This window comes from Opisthorchis viverrini, assembly GCF_000715545.1.
Source record: "Opisthorchis viverrini unplaced genomic scaffold opera_v5_1, whole genome shotgun sequence".
NCBI lineage: Eukaryota > Metazoa > Platyhelminthes > Trematoda > Opisthorchiida > Opisthorchiidae > Opisthorchis > Opisthorchis viverrini.
This window is the reverse complement of record NW_008751657.1, coordinates 4,377,459-4,384,269: the sequence shown is the minus strand read 5'-3', so window position 1 is coordinate 4,384,269 and position 6,811 is coordinate 4,377,459.

Genomic DNA, 6,811 nt, shown 5'->3' with positions numbered 1-6,811 from the left:
TTTGTAGAAAAGTATGGCGTGTGGGACTCGATTAGTTTTGAGAAGTCGGATAGTACGGCACCTAATATGAGCAAGTCGTATTTAGTTTGGGTTAAGCCGTCCATTAATACGACCATGTTTGTCATGCAACGGCGGTTTAAATGGGATCCGTATCTAACTGGGGATATCTAGTTGCTAGAGGTAAGGTTATCTAGGGTAGCCTGGTTGAAATTACTTTTCATCACCTTGCACGGCACGCTAGTGAGGCTAATAGACCAGTAATAGCCGAGCGATTTCAGTCAACAGTTTTGTAGATTGGTGTGACAATCGCTTAATTATAAGCAGAGGAAAGGTTACCATCTTCAAGCGGCTGACAAAATATTAGGTAAAAAATGTTTATTGGCGTGAACGACGTTTCCTTCTGGATCCTCGGATGGATCTCGTCTAGCCTTAGCACGCAGTACGGGTTTGTCATGTGCAACAGTTGATAAATGTAGTCCCTTCTGAGTTCCATGTTGGCTACCAATTCTGTTCGTGGTCACTCCTCAACAGGATTGGGTGTGACAAGGTCACTGGCCGGAAGATGGGTCTATATAGTATTCTCTGTATACGTCATATACCACTACCGTGTCAACATTGGGTTCCCCGTTCTTGCCCATCAAGAAGAACGCGGTTGGCATATTTCTGTGGCGATGCCTTAAGTAGTTAAACAGCACTTTATTGTTTTTCCTAGCAAGGTCTATCATGGTCGCTTGTTTTCGTGACTTCCGTTGGCGGATTTCTAATTTACAGCATTTCTGCATTTTACGAAACGCCAGCTAGTCCTCTGTGTCTCATGCGGTCAAATTTTAGATAATTATTTGAGACATCTTTTCTAGAATGGGCAGAGTCCTTTAAGACAGCTTGTGTTCAATCCGACTGTGTTAATTTTTCTTGCTGAACGTCACGTCAGCTTTGTGAACTTTCCGGACAATATTCCTGTAAAACTCTTCCACTGAAGCTCGTCTCATTTTTACTTGATCAAGGAAGAATCGCGTTCCCGAGAAGTCAGCACGGCAAATCTTTGAATTCACGTTTAGGCTCGTGATTTCTGGCACAATTGCAGACGGAATCAAAGGTCAGCACGCTGTGGTCACTATGTCACAGCGGGGTGTTAATTAGTACCTGGTCGACAAAGTGTCTTTGTCGATGTCGATCAAATCCAGATAGATCTCGTTTGGCTCGCTTGGTATCTGGTGTGTGCTACGACCAGCTGAGTCAAAGCGTTCCCTTGAACGACCTTGGTCGGCGCCAATGCAAAATGTCCACCAGACCTGACGCGTTTTAGGTCCGTCCGGGAAGCCATTGGGGCGCTAAAATCACCTACCAGCAAGGGCTCAGTGGAGCGGGATTTGGAGAAAGGTTGCCCAACTGTTGGCACAAGGACTTTACCATCTTACGGAGGACTCGGAGCCAACGACAAAGAACGTCTAAAAGAAGAAAATCGGTCAAGCAGAGTAGAATTTGGATTCACGGTGCACCACAAAAAGGTGCAAGAGTGGTATCAGAGGAAAAACGGGGATGAGCAGGCCCGCATGCAAGTATAAAGCAACCTCACCGGCTCTCACTTGTTATGAGTCAGCTTGAAAATCAGTGTAGCCATCTATCGAGACCTCCACGTCAGAGATATCTGGCCTAAGCGAGGTCTCCATGGGCGCGATTATAGACCGCTGTTCAGGGCAAACTGCTCGCATAATATCGCAAAGTTTGTCGAAAATTCAGGCAGTTTTTGGACAAGAATTTAAGGTATTTGCTGTCTCCGAGCTTGGGGGGTTAAGAGGTGGTTGAGCTCAGTGGAGTTAATAACTGAACGCCAGGTTTGAGTCTGAGGCACCACAGAGGCCTCTGCGGCATACATATCTCCTTTTCGCCTTGGTGGGTTCGAGTGCACCTTTTTATTTGAAGGCTTTTTTCGCCACACAAGAGGCCGGTTCACACGGACCCTTAACTTTGGGTGGCGTAGTTTTGCCATTCGTGGGCAAGGATCTCGACCGCTGCTAATTGCACGTAGTTCATTATCGCGTTTTTGATATCTAAGTTCGCTGTTTTTTAAGGATTGGGAGCGAACATGCATCTGTTTGGTTTCTGGAAATTTTCGCGCAGTTTAATCTAAAAGGCGTAATTGTGAGGCCGTGTGCCATGGCAGCACCAAGAAGTGTTCCTTTTTTTCGCACGGAACCGCAACTTGAAGCTAGCCAACCGCATACTGATTTGGCAAAGTCTACGTACTTTGTTTGACTGCACTCGCTTTTCTTTCGTGTTTGTGCGGACTCTTGATTTTCTAGCGATCAGCGCCAACCGTGTTTACGGAGGATTTTCCGGTTTGTTATTGCCGGGTTCGTGGATTTGGTTGTTAATGTCATGGGCGGTGACCGTTTCCACAATTAGAGCGGACACTTGACGGAGTGAAGCTAGAGATTGGCAGTTTCACACTCTTAGTGGCTATAGGATTCTCGCTGTATTCTTTGATGTCGGCGCTTGTGGCTAATTTGTTATTAATTCTCTCCGCTTATCTCCTCACATCTGACCCAATGCATCTCAGAAACTGTGGATGAGGTATGGAGTTTACTGCTGCACCTGTATCATCTGCAGCGGAAATAAGGTATTGTAACTCTATGCACCTTGGACGCTACGTCCACGCGATGCTTGCAACCTCTCGAGCTTCGCTGCCTTTGGTAGTAGAGGGATCTGTGGTTGTTAAGTGCAGGAGATTATAGCTGTCATCGGTTTGGCCATAAGTTTGGGATCGTATGAAGCCTGTTTCGTCCCCCTTTACAAGACTTGGAGCGGACACTTGACGGAGTGAAGCTAGAGATTGGCAGTTTCACACTCTTAGTGGCTATAGGATTCTCGCTGTATTCTTTGATGTCGGCGCTTGTGGCTAATTTGTTATTAATTCTCTCCGCTTATCTCCTCACATCTGACCCAATGCATCTCAGAAACTGTGGATGAGGTATGGAGTTTACTGCTGCACCTGTATCATCTGCAGCGGAAATAAGGTATTGTAACTCTATGCACCTTGGACGCTACGTCCACGCGATGCTTGCAACCTCTCGAGCTTCGCTGCCTTTGGTAGTAGAGGGATCTGTGGTTGTTAAGTGCAGGAGATTATAGCTGTCATCGGTTTGGCCATAAGTTTGGGATCGTATGAAGCCTGTTTCGTCCCCCTTCTACAAGACTTGTGTGGTCCAGCTTTTGCGCCTCTCTGGATCGATTCTCCAGTATACGCTAGATCGTTAAAAAAGCCCTTTGAATGTTAACGGCCCGCTTCAGAAGCTACTGTACGGCAGGTAGGGAGGAATGGTGATTAGAGGCCCAGATGTACGCTTGATTCCTTTTTCGCCTAACCACCCTGTGTGAAGCGATCCGTGTTCAGACTTTGTGAAGACACTTCCAAGGAGCGGCTCTGCAAGCCTCGTTGACGTGATGTTCATGAAGAACGACCCCAGGTGATCGACCTGCATCATCCCATGCACCTATTCACCAAAGACGCCGAAGCGGTCCTGATTACCGTATTGGAGAACTGGATGGACTTCTTCGCAGCCACCGGACCCGGGGTTGATGGCGTCAGGTAGTCGCTTAAGGGCGAGAGTTTATCATCGTTTTTCGTGCAGGCCAGCTGGTTCTTTGTGCTACTTCGAGAGCTTTGGAATGAAGTTCCGGTTTTGCTTTGAGTATCCCCATCAAAAGAAACAATTACACTGGTCTCCGTTTCATCAGTGGGGGGTTGGTTTGAATTAGGTGAAAGCTGACTGGAATGCAAATATCATGCTGGAGTAAAAATTTCAACAGTGACAAGTTTAGATCCTGTGAACAAATTAGACGGCGAGGGATTTCTTTCGAAAATTTGCACGAGCGGTGGTCAGTATTCACACATTGAATTTGAATTTTCAAATGCTGTGACGTTCTCTGATGAACTAAAGCAGTTCGGAGTACGAGTCCAAATTTTTGAGCCCCATATAGGCATCCAGTGGTCTCGGCGGTGCTGGGAAATTATCCAACTAGAATGTTCCGCGAGGTATGATTGCTTCAGCGGACAGTGTAATTTCGCGCGCTGCAGACACATGGCCGTGGGACACGAGTGCTTTTGGTTTGAGCTGTGCCGGACTCAGGAGCTCATTAGCGTGTTGGATCAAATAAACAAGGAAAGTAACAAAACCACAATAAGAAAAGAATAAGCGATCGATGATGACTCACGAACGCGTAGATGCAACAGTCCACTACGCCGATTCCAATGCAGTAACCGGCTGTGAAGGAAATATCCACTTGTAGAAATTTTCCACAGATGATTCAGGTGTGAGTATTATATTCCACGGTAGGAAAGCTACTCACAGGAAGTTATTGCGACGTTCCACAGTTCGCATTAACACAGAGATATAGTTCCACTGATTCAGCAGTCAGCAAACAGTTCAACGGAGCGTAGATCCACTGATTCTGCAATAAGTTAGAGAGTCAAGCCGAAAAAACTTGTGTATTGCACCATTTTCCATTTTGATGTCTTATTGGTACAATAAAACAAATGTCATGGTAAAATATGTACAACAGTTACAAACTGTATTTTAAGTTCAGGAAAGGTGGTAAATAAATGTGACAACGGATTACAGACACTACAGTGCACACACAACACAATGCAGCATCTTTGCTAAAAAACTTTTACCCCAGTTGCAAAGCTTTTTCAACCAACAGCATTGTGCAGCCGAATGGCACCTTCGTGAGAGAAAAACTGAACCAATTTTGAACGTGCCGTTTAACGGAACGTACAATGGATGCACAAGCGATCTACCGTCTCCTGTCTGGGGCTCGTGGTGGCACGTCGGGGTTGACGCTGGAAGTTAGGCACTGCGTGGGTAATTATATCATCTGATGCAATGACCGAAATGGAGACAGCCCCCGAAAAAGATGGAAATCCGTTTAACATTTGGACACAATTCTCCAGGTTTGACAGGATTTATCATTCGATACGCCCTCAAATAGGCGTTCTTCGGCAGTATTGGAATAATTCAACCTAAGCAGAAGATTTGTACTGCCTGTGATGAGTAACTTATATTGAAGTACCAGTCAATGTCTGCGCGATTTCTGGATAGGGGTTAAAAAGGAAACGCACCCAATCTGCGAAAGTCGGCAAAACCAGTGATCTAATCGCGATGTTACGGCGTGACAGCGTGTTAGCGCCGATTTCAAAAGTGGGAGGAACGTGGATTTCTATCCATCCTGTTGCGATACCTCTCGGATCTCATGATCATCTCGATAGCGATATAGTGTTCTAGGTTTGATGTGAGCATCCAACAGGCTCTACGATCTAGGGACAGGCGGGATTAGGGAAAAACGGGTATATTTCGGCTTATCTGAATTGCGACCTTGACGGCGATTTATAGTTTTTGGACGCTTGTTGGGCATCGAATTTTATCCTGAAGCCTTTTGAGCTTTTTTTACCATCATAAAGCTAATACTACAACTTCGTAAACAACCACTCGTTGGTACTTCTCATACTAATAGGACCTGAAAGATAAATACTACAATACCGACTGTGTGGTTAAACATAGTTGCTGGATGGCGCGTTAAGTATCACCGGTTTGTCGACAACATCTGCAGCGAGCGCATAGAGAAACTGCAAGTCGCCTGGGAATGCACAATAAAACCGTTACATCCAGGGCACATACAGAGTGTAACCGAAACAGACCTAAAAACTGGTGCAGTGCACAACAACCAACAAAAGGCGACGATTTCATTCAGGTCGCTACTCATAGGTCACAAAAATGAAAATTTGAGAGGTTATGGTAATTGTGATATTCATACACAGGATTCTACCTAATTATTATCATGTACAGGTAGCGTCCGTCCTATTGTCTGCGTCGGTAAATCCTACGCCCCAAGAGACACTGAGGCCGTCAGTATACCTACGAGTTCCCTTTAGGTTGATTTTTATAATCAGATAAATTGGCTCCGGCCGTAGAAAAACCAAGTAGAATTAGTGCCTCGGGCTGTTTCACACGGTTTCAAAAAAAAAATTTAAAAAATTCTTCGAAGTGCCGGATATAGATATCAGTATTTTGCGATCTGTACAGTCTAGCTGTACCAAAAATCGGCATCCATTTTCGTTTGTCGAATCGTGTTCAACCGCCTTGTGGGTATAATCGACCACCCATTTTACCAAATACCCCGGCGATTCTTCCCGCAAGTGTGTGAATACAAGTTTGCAGATGTAAGGACTTGTCAAAGTTGGTTTCAAAGCTGCCGGCGAAATTGACCAGTCAGACTAGTCTTACTCTCAAACGAAAAATAAGTATGTACCGACTTATTTGATCATCCTGAGCACAGATGAACGACGGATCAGAAACAAACGAACTCGACTACTGCTGGCCCTAAGCTCCAATCGCACCAGGAAGGTCAACATGGAGCAGCCCGAGGAAGAACAACGGGTCCTTGGGCTACTGGAAATCGTATTGTGCAGCGGTTTGGAGTTTGAATCGTACAAGGCTTCTGGCGTCATTGATTCTTCGTCGTCTTATGGCGGCACGCAAAGTCTCGACTCGTGAGAATCAAGCGGGATTTCGACCGGGTAGAGGCTGCGTTGACCACATCTTCACGCTCCGTCAGGTGTTAGAGCAACGCCACATGTACAGACGACCCACAATCCTGGTATTCCTTGACTTCAAGGGTGCGTTCGATTCTGTTGATCGATCAGTCCTGTTGACTACACTTGCTCAACAGGGTATGCCTCAGAAGTTTGTAAACATAATCCGATCTCTATATTCACATACTTCTGGGCGGGTGAGGGTGTATGGTGAGCTCT